Genomic DNA, 20499 nt, shown 5'->3' on the forward strand with positions numbered 1-20499 from the left:
AGTTGGGACTATTATACTACAGCCCTAGGGAGAATAGATCAAAGGAAGTGTTTGTGACTATTTCTTCACTTCCCAAATGTATTTCCCCACGTAAGGGGAAGGCACTGAGATCTGTAGAGGTGGTTGCCCTGCTTTACCCTGAAGCGCCGCCCCCGAGTGAGGAAGGAGGTAACTGACAGGTACCTGCCCCCCTCCAGGGGCGTGGCCCAGATGGGGACTCCTTAAGACGGGAGGGGAGGAGTACATGTTCGCCCTCTCTTTGGTACCTCTTGGTCTTGAATGCTGGTGCTGTGGATCAAGGCAGAGCTCTCCTGAGAGAGCCCCACTCCTCCTGGATTCCGAGACCAACTCAATTATTCTTGCTGTGAGTTAAACCCTGAATAAATTCCTTTGACCTTCAAATAGACTCCGTGGAATTTCCCCAGTAGAGGTCACAGAAAAACAAGCTAAAATTCCATATATACATATATATATTTGCCTGGCAAGTGGCTGTGTGGCCCCCACATAATTTTCTGAACTTTGAGGTCAGTGATAACCTTTAAAAAATTACCTTTTTTGTTGATTAGTTTTAATCTCGAACTCTTGATTTGAACACATGAATTTCAAGCTGCTGTTTCTAAGAGGAAAACCAGGCAGGGTCATTCAGTTTGCTGAGGGTCAGGAGAAGGGCGTCTGGGGGGGAGGGGGCGGGAGGTAGGATGTCCAGGGAGGGGAAAATGACAGTGTGACATCTGGAAGCCCCTTCCGCTTGCACTGGCTGTTGACACCAAGAATGGCCATAACCTTGGTGAGGTCTCAGCAGGGAGACAGTGGCCAGTGGTCCTGCAGGTGAGTCTGCCTGCTCTGTTCAACTTCTCCCTTAGAATTGAAGATACTGGCTATGAACTGTGAGATTTCCTTTGGTCTATGAATAAAATAGAAAGATAAGTATATATTTGGAATGAAATAGAAAGGTTGTCCCCATTCATATTGATTTACAAACTAATTATTAGAAAAAAAACTGTGGTGTGTGTGTGTGTGTGTGTGTGTGTGTGTGTGTGTGTTTGTACACGTGTGTATGACTCACTCACAATAGAGGCTACTCATATCTCCAATCTAAGCTCAAAGGAGGAATTTCAGTTGTCCAAATTTCAAGTCTGTTGCAGACTTGCCCACAGGCCTGGAAGGTCACATACACCTGAGAATTCAGGAAGGCCACATAGTTATCTCTGCATGTAGATTCAGCTGGTTCAAATCCTGCTCATGTGACACTGGATGACAACATTTATGAGTCTCAGTGACCTGTATAATCTGCTGTAGTTATTAAAAATGATGTTGTAGGGCTGGGGTGATGGCTCAGTGGATAAAACACTCATCATGTAATCATGAGGACCCGAGTTCGGATCCCCAGCACCCATGTAGAGCCAGACAGGGGAGCAATCCTTTGTGATCACAGTGCTCCTATTGTGAGATGAGAGATGGAGTCCGGAGTGTACCTTGGTCTTGAAACAAGAGACTGTCTCACACCAAGCATATGGTGGGAAGTAACAATGAATGAAAGGGATGTTCTCAGACCTCCATGGGTCATGGCACGCACAGGAGTGAACACACACACACACACACACACACACACACACACACACACACATTTTAAATTATGATCACGTATTTTAACGGTTTAGTGTGGTGTGCAGAGAGAGAGAAAAGACACCTCATTAATGGTCTTTAAAGAGATGAGATGAAACATTCAAGGCTGGTTTCTGTGCAGAAGTTACTAATATCTGATGAATCTAAGTGCAGGCCCTAAGGGATCCCACCCCACTCAAGCTGAATAAAAACACAGGCTTGTCTTTGTTGTCGACTTTGATCAACAAGTGTAGAACCATTTCTTTTTTTTTTAATCTTTCAAGCTGAGAGATATGGGCAGAATTTCTGACAAATGATAATGAGTGTTTGGTATAAAATCTCCATGTCTTTAAAAATCTGGAAGTGTGTTGAGGGGAGAACTACCACAGTCTATAGATCAAGGAAGTGCTTTGGGTCTTTTCAGATCGTCACGCATCTCTAAACACTGGCCAGTCTTCAGGGATTTTGAAGAGAAAAGAGATGTATTCTGGGGCCAGGGAGTCAGGAGGCTTAGAAGGTGAAATGCTCGCCTTGCAAGCTGAGGACTTGTATTTAATCCCCAGAACCCATGTGAAAAATCCAGGTGTCGTGGTGTACCTTTGTAACCCCAGCGCTGGAGACAGGTGGATCCCTGGGGCTCACTTGTCAGCCAACCTACCCCGTCACAAAAACCAAGATGGACGGCTTCCTGAGGAGCGACCTCTGGCCCTCCACACACAGGTATGATGGAGAGATTGTTTCTGTGAATCTTAATGGTCAAACGTAGATTCAGAAAGTAATGTCTAATCATGCTTCTCAGATGGAAAGACGGCTTCTTATTGGCTGAGAGGATATTCTAGGTGGTGCCTGGTGACATGCAGTGTGTTGTTGTATCTGACATGAACAACATAACCAGAGATGGTTCTATCCATTTTCTACTCTTGGATAAAAGCAGTTATGGAGTCTTTGCATTCCCCCCTCCCTCTCTCTCATCCTTGTCTCCTCTCCCCCTTCTCTGTCTTTAATTTTTGAAATTGTAAGTAGCAGAGATGCCACAATAGGGTGGTGGATTTTTATGATTCAACACTTACTGAAGGAAAAAAAAAAAAAAAACAAACAAAAAAAAAAACCAATATAAAAAAAAAAATGAGACAACAGTGGGCCTCAGGAGGGAAGAGGAGACACTTAGAACACATAGCTCCTAACAGGTCTCTTGTCACTCAGTGGGAAAGGGAATGCATATCATCCTGTCGGCCTAGACTTGGGGGTCTCAGGGCAATGGATAATGGATTCTGATCTCGTCATTCACCCAAGAGATGAAGAGACAGAAACTGCAGACTCTATTTCTCCCTGTGACAAACAAGTGAAAGTGTCACACAGCGGCCACAAGACTATGTGGACAGAGCCTGAGGCATTTTTTTTTTAATTTCTATTTTTATGGTAAGTCAGAGGATGGGAAAGGGGGATTCACAGGGCTCGGGTGCAGGTCAGCACCATCAGATTGTAGTTACTCACCAGCAGCTAGCAGTGAAGGCATGCGCAGTGACGGCTCTCCACAGCATGTCTCTCACCTATTTGAAGCACAGAAACACTGTACTGTGGTCTTTGCCCCACAGCAGGGTGTCTTCGCCAGTTTGTTTTCTCTCTATTTTTTTTTTCTAATTTCATAAGTTAGGACAGTATATGATTTTCATCTTTGCTCTTGATTGGCCCTTTCCTTTTCGAAGGTAATTAATTGTTCCTTTACACATTGTTGGTGGGAGGCTGGGATATGCAGGGCAGATAGGACTGTGGGGTCTCCGAACTGTGGCCTGGGTATTCACTGATTTAGTGAGTTGCTTCCCCCTGGGAACCTTGTTTCTCTCCACCTACTTCCTACATTTGTAGAGTGTATAGGATGAAAGCAGGACCTACCTCCAAGGGTTCTTGAGATGAGCAGAGAGAGAGACTCCTGAGACTGTGTTTTAGTGTATGTTGCATGCATGTTGTATACATGTGTGTCATATGCATGTTAGCAGGTGCCTGTGTGTGTGTGTGTGTGTGTGTGTGTGCATGTGCCTCTGTGTGTGTACGTGTGTGTTCACATGTACCTGTGTGTGTGTGTGTGTGTGTACGTGTGCCTCTGTGTGTGTGTGTGCATATGCCTCTGTGTGTGTGTGTATGTGTGTGAGGTATCTCTGTCAGTCATTATCCCATTTTATTCATGCAATCAGAGTCTCTTAATCAAACCTGGAGCTTTCTGATATGGTCAGTCTCACTATCCACCTTGTTCTGGGGATCACCTGTCTCCACTTTCCCAGGCTGGATAACAGATGGGCCACCACTCCCTTTGGCATTTATCTAGGTGTCTGGGGATTTGAACTCTGGTCTTCCTCTGTGAAGCAAACACTTTAATCTCTAAATCATCTCTCCAGGCCTCCAGCAGCTGCATACTAGGCTCTCAGCCAATATTAATTATAACTAGTGTCCATGTGAATTTTGTTTTTGTACTTGAATAACAATTCTGTCTGCGAATACAAAGATCAATGCAATTCTTTAGTGTCCTGCTGTGAAAAGCCCTCTGGGTAGGCTGAGGTAGAGCCTGGCATTTGGGTGTAATAAAGGTATTGTTAAGGACTGGAGTAAAAATTACCTATTCTATAGATGATTGACATCCACCGTTAGCAAAAGCAGAAGTTCCTATAGTTGTAGTATCCCTGTCAATCACCTTGCCCCACCAGTTCTTGGACTATTTGTGCTGTCCCCAGCCATGTACCCTGTGAAGACAGCCCGCCTGGTGGAGGACACCGAGTCATCTATGAGAGGCTCTAGAGTGACAGTTCCCAACCTATGCGTCACGGCCCCTGTGGGGATCGAACAACCCTTTCACAGGGGTTACATATCAGATATTTGCATTATGATTCATAATAGCAGCAATGGTACAGTTACGAAGTCGCAATGAAAATGATTTTATGGTTGGGGGCGGAGCTCACCACAACATGAAAAACTGTATTAAAGGGTGGCAGCGTTAGGAACGCTGAGAACCACTGCTCTAGAGAGGCGAGTGGAACTTTAACTCAGGGTCCACTCTTACGATTCCAGCTTAGCCCAACCCACCCAGAGCAGGTGGAACGCAAAGACTCAAGAGTAAGACAGTGAAGCCGTTGTGACTAGATGGTTCTAAGAAGCCTCTTTGAGGATTTGAGGCGACAATCCAGCAGCTAAAGCACTTGCTGAGCAAGTGTGGGGACCCACGTTCAGATCCCCAGAAACCCACACAAATGCCAGGTACGCCTGGTGTCCGGCTTGAAACTCCAGCCTCAGAAGGCACAGCCCGCTGGGAGAGCCCCAGAGCAAGCTGACGAGCAGTGTACACATTTTGAGGATCTTTGAGTTTGATTAAGAGACCTTGCCTTGGTGAATGCAGTAGAAGAGCAGTGTCATCCACCTCTGGCTGCCACGGATGCATGCACACATGCAAAAAATACACAACACATACATACATACATACAAGCAAACAAACAAAAATGGAAAAAGAAAACAAAAATTAACCCATTTTGGCCTAGTATATAAGATAAAAAAAAAATCACAAAAGACTCCAGGTGAGCTCGTTGTATCTGCTCCCACAGGTAGCAGCTACTTATGCAAAAATGCAGCAAAAAAAAAAAAAGGGCAGGAAAATCTGCATGTGGTTGTTCAGTCATCCCCCCTTCCACACACCCCCTTCCCCTCCATGAGCAGGCCCTGGGAATACGAACATGATGAATGGCCATGTGCCAGCCCCCAATGCTGTGTGTGTCGATTAATTAAGTTTTTCTCATCTCGTCATTCCCAATAAAGGAGTTTGAAATGAAAACATCTCATTCACAGCTCAGGAACTAAAATATTTTAGTCACAGAGAAATCTGCTTATTTACGTTGTAGGAAAGGATGTGTCAAGGAGCCAGGAATCACTCCAGTCTGTTGTGATCTGGCGAAACGTCTCTTTGCGCATTTTGAAGGTTTTCATAGCACTTTTTTTTCTTTATAACATACACATTCTCACTTTCTCTCCACCCATCTTAATATCTCACCTATTTCATAAATATCAGCCCAATTTTAACATCCTTTTCAAACACATTTCTACGGATTAGTGTTACTTTTCAAGTATTAAGCCATTTCATCGTTTCCTGCTTTTATCTGGAATAAAAAGTAACATCTCCTCCTTGCTGAATCGATGTTTGGATTTATCCAAGCATCTGTACCGGACTATCTCATGGGTGGTATATTCTTCATTTGGTTTTCTCTACGTGATTTGCATTGGCTAATTGGATTTTGAAAAATCTGACGGGGAGCTGTGTGATCCGCATAATTGCCTTTTCCATTTGCTGTTTCAGGTTGTTTGTTAAAAAACGGCATGAGATCTTGCAGAGCTGACCCTCAGATGCCTCAGCCTGCAGTTGGAAAAGGGACTCTCTACATCAAGACCCACAGGCCTGGAAACAGGCTAATGACTTGTGCAATTCTACGAGGAGTGATTGGTTACCCAGCAGTAGCTCACTCATGAGCAAATCTTGATCTCTACTTTCTCCAGTATCTTTTTACCCCATGTAAACCTGGTGGAGAAACAAACATGTTGTAACATGAATGTTATAATGGGCAGACACATATTTATCAGTCTATGCATTTCAAATCTAATTAAAGGAATGGAAGCCATTTAAAAAAATCTCAATTCTAATTCGGATGATGAAAATTGATGAATGAGGTGAAATATATAATAGTTAAGTGGGCACACACACATTCACATGCGCATCACACACACACACACACACACACACACACACACACGACAGAATTGAAGAGAATAAACTTGAACACATAACGACATATATCTTCCAACACAAAACACAAGATAGTTTATAGTCAGAGACACATGGAAGTAAATTTTGCAACCATTCCAGAGAGAGACTCAGAAGAAATGGAAATTGGGATGTTTGAAAAAAAAAATACCCAGAAAATGTTCCACTTGAATGAAAATAATAAATTCCAAATCTAAAAAGACTAATGTACTTGAAGTTCAAAAAACATGAAATCTTTATGAGGCTCATCATAATGAAGTCTGAACCAGCCATAAAAGAGAAAAAACATGGAAGCAACTGGCTGGTGTCCTCATATATGTTACCCTGGACAGAGTGGCAGCAGACTTATCACTAAAATGTTGCAAACAAAAAAGCACTGAAACAAAATCCAACAGTACTGAAAGCTACAAAGTAAACTAAATAAACTTGGCAGGCAGAATTCTACCCAGTCAATGTCTCCCCCAAACTAACACAATATAAACTATATTCCAGGCGTACAAACTAATTTATAAATAGAAGGCACTGCTATAAGATTTATTTTTTGAGTGTATTTTTCTGAATTTTTTGTTAGTTAAAAATAATTATATTTATGGGACATTGTGTTATGTTTTTGTCTATATTTACCATGGAAAAGTAATTAAACCAGATGGATAAAAAGTGCATGACATTAATGTCATATACTGAAGTGTTTGTGGTAGACAGAGAGAAGGCTCAGCTATGAAGGGTGCTAGCTGCTCTTTCCAGAGGACCTGAGTTCAGTTCTCAGAATCCACATCAGATGGCCCACCATTCCATCTCAAGGGCATCCGAATCCCAGCCCTCCTCTAGTCTCTTTGAGCATCCCCCTCCCCACTGCGCGCGCGCGTGCGCGCACACACACACACAAGATTAAAAATAAAATAAACCTTTAAAATAAAAAGAAACTGATAAAATTCTACTAAGACTTGCAACTTATAATAACATGCCAATGTCAATGTTTGTGTTGATTGTTTTAGCTTGGTTGTGTTAGGTCAACATCTGCAGAGAGCTAGGGGAGGCATACATGGAACTGTCTTACATTTTGAGGCTAAATCTGAAGTTATCTTATTATGAAACAGAAGAGGATGAAGCAGGTGTGGCAGGTAACCAAGGTTGCTTTAGGGCATAGCACAGAGGAATCTTACAAATCGTGGATGTAACAACTGGTTCCCTAGAATGGTGGTTTAAGAATGTAACAACCCTTTCCTGAGAATGGTGTAGTGTCTCCCCAGTTGGCTCCGGTGTTTGAACACTTGGTTCCCAGCAGGTGGCGCTGTTCAAGGAGGTTCTGGAACCTTCAGCAGATGCAACCCAGCTGGAGGTAGTATGTCACTGGGGGCCCGGCTCTGAGGCCTTATAGCCTCACCCCACTTCCTGTTTTCTCAGCGTACTATGTGTGGTCATGAAAACGTCATCTCTCTGCTTCCCGTCTGTCCGGTCAGCTTCATGCTGCTGCCGCTCTTCCTTCCCCGTCAGGATGGACTGTGACTTTCTGGAACTGTGGACTACAATAGACCCTTTCTTCCTAAGATTTCTTTTTAAAATCAGGATGTTTTGCCGGGCGGTGGTGGCACGCTTTAGTCCAGCATCGGGAGAGCCAGGTGATTCTGTGAGTTCAAGCAGCTGGTTACAAAGCGAGTCCAGGAAAGGCAAAGCTACACAGAGAAACCCTGTCTCCAAAAACAAAAACAAAAACAAAACAAAACAAAAAATCAGGGTGTTTTATCACAACAGAAAGGAAACTCATAAACCTGGATAGTTAACAACACATTCACAGCTGAAGGATGAATAGGCACTATCCAGAGCACCATGCACTAACACTATCATTCACTAAACTCAGAATGGATGGGCACACACTAATTTTAATGCCATCTGAGCGAAACAGACAAGTCTCACGACTCTTAAGAACTCTCAAACATGACTACTACCAATAAGACAGTAATTTAAATTTTTATTTTTGTGTGTTGATGACTGAACCTTAAACCCTCACATATGATAGGCAAATGTTGTACCTCTGAGCTACACTCTGGTCCCAGGACACTTTCTCTTCAAGAGAGATTGGTTTGTCTCAGACCAGCATCCTACATCAAGCATCCCTTGGTGACAATGATTGTTTTGGGGCAGCCTCCATCTTCTTTCCCAAGACCTCAAACCCTTTGTTAATAACTAACCAGGGTCAGAGTTGAATCTGTGTTGCAGGTTTGAATTTTCCTTTGAAAACTCAATCCTACATTGTTTCTCATGTGATTGAAATTTTTTACTTTATGTGGATGTCTCACCCCACCTATTTCTAATAATTAAACTATTGTGATGAGCTAAGTTAAACTTCCATCTGATAGCTTCCTGTTGTCTCCTCACCAGAACAGTTCAGTCACATCTGAGTTGGGTAATAAGCAAGTTTTTTGTTAACAGAATATTATTTAAATGCATGATAATAGCCTGCCAATATTAACATTGTAGTCTGGGTAACAGCATCAACATGGTTATAGTAAGAATTGGTGGTGATGGAGTGTGTTCACATAACGACAAACATTTCAGGTTCATGACCCTTTGCCCTTTTTAATAATAAAGACACTTTTTAGTTATATGTGTATGCATATTTTGCCTCCATGTTTATGTATTATGTATATTCCTGGTGCCCCCAGAGGCCAGAAGAGGGTGTCAGATCCCTGTAACAGGAGTTCTAGGCTTTTGTGAGCCAACATGTGGTTTCTAGAAACTATCCCAGGTCTTCTGAAAGAGCAGCCAGTACTCTTAACTAACTGAGCCACCTCTCTGGCTAATAACTCAGTATCCTCTCCCATCTGAGTACTTTCCTTTCTTGTGACTTTTGAAAACAATGTTCTCTACATAAATGTGATTGTATGGACCAGAGAAGTCAGCAAATATAAGAAAATTAATAAGAGAAAGATGTCCTATTGAAATCCACTCTGCTATGCTGGAAAAGGAGACAGTCATAATGAGACCTAGACTCCTCTTTGCTTTGAGGAATTGAGGTAGATGGGATGGCAAGTGTTATCCAGCTTGTTTTCTTTTCTTCTGGTCTCAGAAAAACATTCCTAGCATTCATTTCTAACAAGTTGTTCTAATGCTCCTGATAAATCAGAACCCCGCTGATCTCCTTCTCTCAGAATTCATCTTCATGGAACAGAAAACCTGAGAAAGAAACAACAGAAGTATAGGGTTGGGCTTGAGTCTGAATTCTTTTTTTAAAGATTGTTCATGACATCCCAGGTCTTCTAGAATCTCAGCCAGGCTCCTTTTTAATGAACAGCTCTAGAGGAGGTAGATAAGACTTCCCTGGGTGTGCCACATTTGGATATTGCAATATCAATTATTGCAATATCAATTAACACAGTCTTTCAGATGGCATAGTTGATACTAGCTCTTTGATTTTGATTCTTGGTGATATCCACATTGTGTAAATTCCACTGTGGGACATGGGTCTCCTCCATTCGTTATGTGGATGTTACTCAATCTCTGTTGAGTTAATGATACCATGTGGTATTGCACATTTATTTGCTGCATTAACCTCAGCTCTACAGACAGATTTCTGAGGCTGTAGTGTAGTGTGTGTGTGTGTGTGTGTGTGTGTGTGTGTGTGTGTGTGTGTGTTATACTCAGTTGTCCTTGGCTTGGTCTTGAACATATGATTATCAAATTCAATTCCAGAGGAAACAGAAATAATATCCACTCAAAGTACCAAATTAGCAACCCCTCACCCAGAGCATTGTGGGATTGCTTATTTCCCTAAATAACATAGACATATTCTGTCTTCATTACAATGGTATACTTTCCTGTGAAGTATAATTTTAGATTTTCAGATTTTTGCATACCTTCTTAATGAGACTTAGCATCAGTACAGGCAGGAAGCATCTTTTGCTTCTACCAATTTCCTAAATTCTTAATGTCCCCTGAAATGAGAAAATAATCACCGAAGCTCCTTCTGGAGGAGGACTCCCCAAGTGACAAAGTTGGCTGGCCACACAAGACAGACTGTATTTTACATATTTCTCATCTTACTATGTGACCAAAATGGGAGTGTTCAGAGTAGTGTTGGCCACTAGGCATCCAGATATCATAACTCTTCTGACCTGGATGGGAAAACAGAATTCAACAGGGTAACGGGCCTAAGTGGGTCTGAGGTTTGCCCCCACAGTATTTGCATGACTTTAGACAAGTAGCATATGACTCTCTGCCTCCAGCTTGCTTATGTATAAAACAAGCAGGCCATCCGTTTACTGAGTGACTGCTCAGTAGAGGTCAAATACTACTGTGGGTGTAAGGAAAATAGAAACAGGTGAAAGTCTGCAGAAATGTTTCAACACATGTTGTTTATTTGAACTTTGAAATATTACATATATATACATATAATATGTTATATATTCATATCAAACATTTTCTTAGTTTGGTTTCTCAGTTGCTGCAATAAAACACTGGCCAAAAGCAAGTTGGGGAGGGAGAAGAAAGAGATTATTTGGCATATAAGTTACAGTCCTCCACTGAGAAAAATCAAGGCAGGAACTCAAGACAGGAGCTGGAAGCAGAGAGGTGTGTGTGTGTGTGTGTGTGTGTGTGTGTGTGTGTGTGCGCGCGCGCGCGCGTGCGCTGCTTACTGGCCTGCTTTCCCTGACTCCTGGTCAGACAGTTTTCTTATACAATCCAGGATCACCTGTCTAGGAGGGATGCTGCCCACAGTAGGCTGGGCCCTCCCACATCAATCAGCAATCTAGAGAATGCCCCATAGATGTACTGAGAGGGTAATCTGATGGAGGTAATTCCCCAATTGAAGTTCCTCCTTCCCAGGTGGCCTAGGTTTTGTCAAATTGACAAGGTAGATTAACCAGTGCACGCACCCTCACAGACACACCTGGAGGTCTGCATGAGTAACCTCCCAGGTGCTTCTCAGTCTAGTCAAGCTGAAAATAAGCACCATACATGTCCCCTCAGTAAAGACATGTCCCTGTCCTCAGTGCATCCTTCTCAAAAACACAGCCCACCTTCACTGTCTGTCCCTCACACTCTCCACTTGGCTTCTTTGAGTGTATTACCACCTGACATGTTGGGTATTGATTTCAGTGTGGTCCACCTCACTTCATTAGAGAATAATAGTGCAAGCATTTTTACTCTTCTTCATGCTGTCAGATACATGCTCAACATTTTCTTGCTCGTTAGTAGATGAGTATTATCACATCCTATTACTCTGTGCTACTTTGTGGCTACTGTGGACATACATGGACAGGTCCATGGCTGAGACAGAGGAGTAATGTAGAGACGATGATCATCTCTTCCTGTCCTGTTCACAGTGGGAGAATGAGCATCAGAAGAATTGGATTCCTATTTTAGAGTGCCATCTCATGGACAAAGAGCAGCTTCAGCTTTTAAAGCTGAAGTCCTGATATGCTCAATCCTGTCTGTCTGTCTGTCTATCTATCATCTATTTATCTATCCATCCATCATCCATCCAGCTATAATCTGTCTACCTTTCCATCCATCATCCATCCAGTTATAATCTATCTATCTATCTATCTATCTATCTATCTATCTATCTATCTATCACCTTATCTCTCTCTCTCTCTCTATATATATATATATAATATATATATATATATCCACCTATATATGAATCTATCCATCTGCCTATCTTGTATTTACTGTTTATGGTTCAATCTATCATCTTTTTATGAATCATATATTAATTATCTATATAGCTATCTATTTATCATCTATCATCTATCTATCACTCATCTATCATCTATGTGCCATCCATAACATATTTACCTATCATTTTTCTGTCATCCATCCACTCACCATGTATCTATGTATGTATCTATGTGTCTCTGTATGAATGTATGTATATATGTATGTATGTATCTAACTATCTATCTATGCTCTATATACATATCCATCAATACATCACATTACTTCATAATATTATTAGAAGTGATGCAGCTATAACATGAGCATAAGGCTTCTTACCCCCTGCATATATACATTGGAGTGTCCTTATTGTTTTCTTGTTCTCTGCTGAGCTCAGATTAAATAATAAAAGCTAAGAGACACAGGCAGAGGATATCTGGGTTACTTGGCATCTGGGTTCCTTTCTTTACCATGAGAAAAGGGGGTATTAGGAAATACCTAGAACCTTTCATCTTGCTATAGAGCTAACAAATGGTTAGCAAAGTGGTAAGGAAGAAATACAAATTATTGTAAATATAAACACATAAAATATAAGTGCTTGTGACATGCTGTGTTCACTTCTTTAATCATGTCTTTTAATTTTGAAATTACAATGTACTTACATTATTCCATTCCCCCTTTACTTTCCCCCTCCAAACTTTCCCATATACCCATCCTTTCTCTCTTTCAAATTCATAGCTTTTGTTGTTAGTTTATTTTCTTATAAATGCACTTATCAAAAAGCAATGAAAATTAAACTAACTTAATTTAACCTAAAATGGGTTTTTATGGTGTGACTGAAAGAAATATTGTCTAACATACCGAAACCTATTTACTTAGGTCATATAAATCAAATTATTAAATGACAACTTAAACATACGCCCCTCAGACTAATATTTTGGCATTAATGAGAAACTGATATGATCTGAAGATGAGCCCCCTCTAGCCACATAACAAAATTAGCTCACAGATCATCTTTTTAGATAAACTTCAAATATGGACTTTTGTTTTCACAGTCATCTGACTTAACCATTTTTAGAACTGTATTAAATATCAGAGTACCTAGCAGGTGAATTTTCTTTTTCTTGTCCTGTCTTCTTGGAGGCACTTTGACCTGATGAAAAATGTTGAGGCTGATAATAGTGCTGCCGTTATTACGAAGAATTCAGAGGGAGGCAGGCAGCTTGCTAAGGGCTGCCGTTTCCCCATCCCCCTCCCTAGTCTCCTCCAGTGCCCATTCTGCAGGTGAGTAAACAGAGGTAGGGAAAGGTGGGGCTCTCTGTCATGAGCTCATACCTAGGAAGTAGTTAAGCTGGAGTGTAGACGTATAACCTGAAAGCTTATGAAACAATGGCTTTCATCACACGAGAGAGAGATAGAGAACCCAGAAACTGCTCTGTCCGAGAAACTGCAAGCCTCAGCAGCCCCACATTGAAGGCCTGGAAGCTTCCAGGAGAGTCACTGTGTTAAAAAAAGGTCAAAACTACCATAATCTTAAGTCCTGGGGGAAGGCAGCACGAGGAGGGCCTCACTCATTGTGCATGGATCTTACATATGCCATAGTTTCCTCTGCTCCCAACACTTTACTATCCAATATTTCCGACTACTAGCGCCACTCACATTCAAGGTAGGTTTTCCCTCCTCAGTTACTGTCCTAAGTGCTAATCATCCCTGGAAACACTTCATGGGTACTTCCGGAAGTACACCTCACTAGTCTGTGGCATTTTCAATCCCCTCAAGTTGACAATCAAGACCAACCACAAGTCCCAAAGCCAAAGGTCCTTGGGTAGGAGACAGTGGTTCACTCTCTATGGCAACAGGTTTGGAAATTAAGGACCATAATGCTATAAAATGAAAAGGTTAGGATGCAAAGGTGACCAGAGCAGTATCCACATACGCAACCAGGAAGTGAGGGAGCGTGTTCATGAAAAAGCAAAGGCCTACGAGATACCCAATATGGTCTATATATGACACTTAGTTGGCAGTTAATACATGCTAGATACTATTATTTTTATAGCTTCCAACCACCAATGTTTCAAACTTTCTTTATGTATAACAGACTGAGACTAAAGAGTCAAGAAATAGTTCAATTCCTTGATACCTTTCATCAGCTGTGATGAGAATATGATTTTTTTTCTTGTGCTGAGCAGATACTTAAAATTAAATGTCCTTGGAGCATTACAGTTTCATCCAAGCCATGAATCAAACTTTTTTTTTTACCCCAATATCACTTTCATAAATCTTGAATATAAAATACTCACAAATTGACTTGGTTCTGGCTTTTAGATTTGTAACATAAAAATGTCATATATTCTATATACTTTTTCATTCAATCATACAGAATGCACTTGAATTAAGATTTGGAAAAGGTGGGTAATAAAAGTGGAAGGAAGAGGGAATATGTACCTACTTAGTTTTAGAAAAGAAGAGAAAGGGGCAAGAAAGGGACAGTCTATAAAGTTGTTATGAAAATCAACACACCACTGCCTTCCTGAAGCCATCTGAATGGGCTCTAATGGAGCCCACATTGACTGGAAAGAGAGTGAGAATTCAGCCTAATTACCTGCCTCAGGTAATTTAAAAATGACTTATATGGCACAAAATCATAAAATTGATTTTCCTCTTCACTCACATTTCCACGGTCAATGGATAAGTATGTGCTGGGTGTCAGGGGTTTCTGAGTGGACCTGGGAAGAGGGTACCCACCTCCCTGCGATGGTTAATAAGGTCAACTTGATAGAATCATCCAGAGACAAGTCTCTCGGTATGTCTGTGAGGAATTACACTGATTCTATTAACTGAGGTGGGGAGAGCCACCCTAAATATACAATGTGAGCAGCTGCCTCACGTTCTTGCTACCATGACTCCTTCCCCATCCCATGATGGACTATCATCTCAATCTGTGAACCAAAACAAACCCTCCTTTCCTACGTTGCCTCCATTAGGTCATTTTATCTCAGCAGCAGGACAGTAACCAGTGTGCTACCTGCTCGCATTAGGCCACAGAAAACCTTTCTGATGCTGGCTCATCACCACCCACATCAGAGGTGGCCACTCCTCAGCCTCGTACAAGTGAAAATTCATGTCATCATGGCTTCAACGCCCATATTTCTCATTGGGTGTTGAACCAAACTTGAGTTTCTATCCTTCCCAAAAGGATCTCTGTGAGTTCGAGGCCAGCCTGGTCTACATAGCAAATTCCAAGATGTCCAGAACTATGTAGAGAGACCTGTGTCAAACAAACAAAAACCAAAGTTGATCAACCTACTCCTAACTAAAGATGATGTTGGAAGAATATGGAGCCAGAGGGATTGTGTTATTGTGTGGTTATTTGGATTTATTCTATATGTGTTTTTTTTTAATCTTAAAAGATTTTATTATCTATGTGTATGTGTGTGTGTATATCTCTGTGTGTTTCTCTGTCTGTCTGTCTCACTCTCTCTTTGTGTGTATGCCTCATATATACAGGAGCCTTTAGCAGTTGGGAGTGAGCACCAGACCCTCTGGACTTAGAGGCTGCTGTGAGTCACCTGACATAGGTGTTGGGAACCAAATCACGGTCTTCTGCCAGGGCATTTTGTGCTCTTCACCTTGGAGCTATCCCTCCAGTCTTAAATGGTGCATGTTCTTTCTGCCTCACCAACTCCACTCCTTTGTCCCACACATGGAATTCTGAAGAAGTATACAGCTAGAGCAAACAATGTGTCACTGCCTGTGAATGACCTGTACCTGCATGTGTTCATATCATATATGCTATTTTCTGGAACCTAGATTTAGTTTTCATTTTCCAAACAATGTTTTGAACCTTGGAAGGAAATTCAAACACAATCATGGGGACACTATAAATTTTTATTTATTTTTCTGTTTAAAATAAAGACTTCAATATTTGCTAATAGACCTCTGTTCATTGGGGTTCCATTAAAATATTTACTTTGGTAAAGATGGGGCTGGAATCCTTGAGCAGATTGGTCATAACTAGTTTACACACGCACACAATGTGTGTGTGAGAGAGAGGGGGGGGCAGGCAGGGAGGGAGAGAAAGAGAGTGAGTTTGTCAGTTAATTTTAGACAAACTCATAAAATCAAAAGTTCTACTAGAGAGGTAGACACACTATGAGAAAGTAATTCTTTATCCAAGGCTCCTATGTGGCCTCTTGCTGGCCAATGACATAAGTCCAAGAAGGTAAATTCTTATTTTAGAGTCTACCTCTAGAGATTGGCTTTGGAAAACCGTGAATTCTGATTGCATCTCAAAAGGATGTTTCCTCTTATATTATGTCTTTTTAGCCTTCCTCCAAGTGAGGATCTTGGGTCAGCAGCAGCCCTGGGAACTCTTAAACACACAAGAGCATCCTACTGAATTCAAGGCTCTTGGGTGAGCCTGGTCATCTCTCTTGAAAAATTGCCCCGTGAGTCTGAGTAAGGCTAATGACATAAGAGGGCAGCTTCCTATGAATGACCTTATCTGTTGGCTTTTAGATTCAGTTTTAATTAAGAGTCACTGGGAGAGATTTTTAAACCCCCAAAGTTCAGGCTGTTGCCAAGACCATGTAAGCCTGCTATCAATAACTTCATGTCACACCAAGAAATTCTAATGCATAGTCAGGTTTGAAAACCTCTAACCTAATGAAGTTCCTTAAATAAAGTTTACATGGTGTGCTGGCTAGTCTTATGTCAACTTGACTCAAGCTAGAGTCATCTGAAAGGAGAGTACCTCAATGGAGGAAACGGCTCCTCAGCTACAAAGCAGTTTCTTAATTAGTGATTGATGGGGGAGGGCCCCATCCCATTGTGGGTGGTGCCATCCCTGGGCTGGTGGTCCTGTGTTCTGTAAGAAAGCAGGTTGAGCAAGCCCGAGGAGGCAAGACAGTAAGTAGCATCCCTCCATGGCCTCTGCATCAGTATACAGTTTCCTTCCCTGTTTGAGTTCCTGTCCTGACTTCCTTTGATGATGAACAGCCATAGAGAAGTGTGTAAGCCAAAGAAGTCATTTCCTCCCCAACTTGCTTTTGGTCATGGTGTTTCATTGTAGCAATAGAAACCCTAGCTAAAACACATGAGTTTTATAACCCCCAATTAACAGCTGGGAAGACTGAGATGTTAAGAGGTCAAAGAGCAAATGCGTGGCAGAGGTAGGATTCAAACACACTCAAGCCAGCCTACATGCCTGCACTCCTGTGTCAATTATGTAACTATGGCTTCCTTGATAGAGCAATGATCCTGGAAAGCTGATTTAAACATCCATAACGACTGAACAACTTGATGGTTCATCTTCATTGTCAACTTGAAGAAATTTAGAGTCACTATGGAAACCCACTTCTGGGTGTGTCCAGGAGGGATTTTCCAGAGAACATTACCTGAACTTGGATGACCCACTCTGAATATAGATGGCACTATGCCATGGGCTGAGATCCAGGAATGAATAAAACAAGAAGAAGAACAAGAAGAAGGAGAAGGGGAAGGGGAGGAGGAGGAGTAAGAGGAGGAGAAGAGAAGGAGGAGAAGGAGAAGAGGAGGAGGAGGAGGAGGGAGGAGAGAAGAAAGCAAGCAAGCAAACAAAAAAAATGTACTGAGCACTGGCATTCATTTTTGTTTCCTTACAGCAGATGCAATGTGGCCAGCTGCCCCATGCTGTAGCCACTATGCCCTCTGCAAACCTCCTTAACTTGTGAGACAAAATCAACTTCCCTTCCCTTGCATTGCTTCTGTCATGTATTTTTGTCCCTGCAATGAGCAGAGCAATAAATCCAAGCTATAGATGTGGCAGGAAGATGCTTCAACCATGAATGATTAATGACAAGACAAGAACCAGCTTGGCAGGGTCTTGTCTGATCAGAAGAGTTCTTGCATATGGTTGTAGCTAGAGTTTTCCTGCCTTGCCCACAGTCAGGACAAATCTTTGTCATTCACCAGTCCCACAGCCGCTCAGACCCAACCAAGTAAACACAGAGACTTATATTGGTTACAAACTATATGGCCATGGCAGGCTTCTGGCTAACTGTTCTTATAGCATAAATTAACCCATTTCCATAAATCTATACCTTGCCATGTGGCTCGTGGCTTACCGGCATCTTCACATGCTGCTTGTCATGGCGGCAGCTGGCAGGGCTCCTTCTGCCTTCCTGTTCTTTCTTTTCTCCTCTCTGTTAGTCCCGCCTATACTTCCTGCCTAGCCACTGGCCAATCAGTGTTTTATTTATTGACCAATCAGAGCAACAGATTTGACATACAGACCATCCCATAGCATATGGTAGCCACAGAAAGGTGAGTGAGCCACTAGGATCCTGAGTCACAAATCAATTCTCCAAAAGATGAGAACCCTATACCCAACAGCTTCTCTTCTGCATGGCATTGGCCATTAAGAGAGGCACAGTAAGTGGGTCCTCTTCCATCAGTCCTTGTGCTGGAGAGAAGCTTTCCGAGTTCATCCCTCTGACAAGCAGACGTGAGAGTCAAAAGCAGCCTGCTTGTTTGAACACTGCCTTCCAGGATTTCTAGGGCTATATCATACCACAAGGATCCCCAGGGAGAAATTTCTCCCCTACCCTACCTTGGGAGAAACAATATAATACTTCAAGTGGACCACTTTAAACGAGCTGAAATGGGAAAGGTAATGCATTTTTCTGTGAGTCACGATCAAGATGAAAAGGGGGAGCTTTCACCACACTGCTGAAATGGCCACGGAGCCAAGTTAAAAGCAATTGGAGTGGTCAGAATGTTACCAAGAGATGGTGAGATGAAACCAAGAAGGAGCGATGCTCCTCTGGCCTGAAAGCTGCGGTATTTAGGAACTTGTGTTTTATGAGAGTGCTCTCACACCTTGACACAGTTCCCCGTGGGACTGGGGTACAGAATGGTTCTCTACAGGCCATTTGTCAGATCTTTGACCTGCCAATGAGGACAGAGTGGCAGTCGCTCATCTCTCAGGTGTCTCCTGACACCTGTGCTAGAACACTCCTTGAAGCTTCCTTAGACTACAGCTTCCTCCTTCTAGACAGTCAACTGGTCCATCCACCATCTGTCACACAGTTTGAGTTCTCGCTTCTCATCGACATAGAGCCACTGCTTCTTTTTGTTTTATTCAACACTTATGCCTTTAAACCTTAACATTATTCTTTAATTTCTTTTTAGTCTTGCCTATCTGTGCTTTGAGAATTTCATACATGTATATGGTATAGTTCTACGATATATCCATACCACTCCAATTTCTCCCAGGCCTCGCTACAATCCACTCCCAATTTCATATTCTCTTAAAAACAAAACAAAACACTTAGTCAAATTTCAGCTTCCTGTGTGCTCATGGGTGTGGGGTCCATTCTCTGGAGAAAAGAGAATACAAGATGTGGAGGGCCAGCTTCCACATTTATTTACCCCAGGGACTCTTAAGGAATGAGGGATAAGAGATTTATATATGAATATAGATGAGAGAGACAGACAGAAACAGGATAGCCTTGAGAGGGCCTGAGTCAAAACCCATCAGCCCCTTCTGTCTCTACTAAAGGACTTTTAAAGGAATGCCAAGGGGTGGAGCAAAAGACTTCCCCTCAGCACAGCCAAGTGCAGACCATCCTGAACTCCTGGTAACCACACACATGTGGTCAAATCATCCCCTCTTGCAGCTCTGCTGTGTAAAGCAAGCTTAGATCTCACTAGAAAAACTTTGTGGGCTCCCACAACAGGAGAGGCTACAACCCTGAAAAAATTGGCTCTCTCTCCCCGAGCAGCCATCAACTTTCAATCTCTCTCAGCCAAGAGTAGAGTCTGTGAGTTTCTCCCTCCTCTGTGGTACAAGTTTCCTTGGCTTGTGCAGGCAAATGCAGCTGCTGTGAGATCATGAGTGCAGTGGTCCTATCATGATAAGAGTACACTGTCTTACAGGAGTTCTCCTCAACCTCTGGCTCTTACATCTTTCTGCTCACTCTTCACTATGCTCCCTGAGCCTTGTAGGGAGAGATGATGTAGAGGTCCCATTAGTAGCTGAACACTGTGTGGAGCCTTATTGGACAAGAAAGTTCTCTGATGTTCAGCAGCAGTGATTGAGAGAGGAGAAGAGCAACAGAAAAGACTTAGCTTGTGTCTCTGCTCAAGTTGACAGACCCTGCAATCACAGTTTCTCCTTCCCCATCAGTAGGGACAGAATTGCTGCCACCCCACAAGTCACGAGTTGATCGCCTTACTTTCAATGTGGCCATATCTAAAAACAGGGCCAGTAAGAGGTAATTAAGGTTACATGAGGAAGGATGAAACTCTAGTCAGATGAAGTTGTTGTCTTTATAAAAAAGATTCTAGAACAATCTTCCTCTACCCTTCCCCCCAAGAGGACACCGCAAAAAGCCTGCTGCTTAGAAACCAGGAAGAGAGCATTCTCCGGTGTCTGTACTATCCACCACTTTAGTAAGGAG

The 20499-nt window shown here is 42.3% G+C and overlaps 1 long non-coding RNA gene across 2 annotated transcripts; it reads left to right on the forward strand.

Annotated features, from left to right (window-relative positions):
* The first annotated feature begins 274 nt into the window (after positions 1-274).
* LOC114684969 lies at positions 275-6913 on the forward strand. Of its 2 annotated transcripts, none has more exons than XR_003733434.1 (3): positions 275-364; positions 2030-2325; positions 5939-6913. It is a non-coding gene; the product is annotated as an uncharacterized LOC114684969 (long non-coding RNA). The 2 variants fall into 2 exon arrangements; XR_003733435.1 differs by having other exon boundaries at positions 2169-2325.
* Positions 6914-20499: the final 13586 nt, after the last annotated feature.

This window comes from Peromyscus leucopus, chromosome 23, assembly GCF_004664715.2.
Source record: "Peromyscus leucopus breed LL Stock chromosome 23, UCI_PerLeu_2.1, whole genome shotgun sequence".
Lineage (NCBI taxonomy): Eukaryota > Metazoa > Chordata > Mammalia > Rodentia > Cricetidae > Peromyscus > Peromyscus leucopus.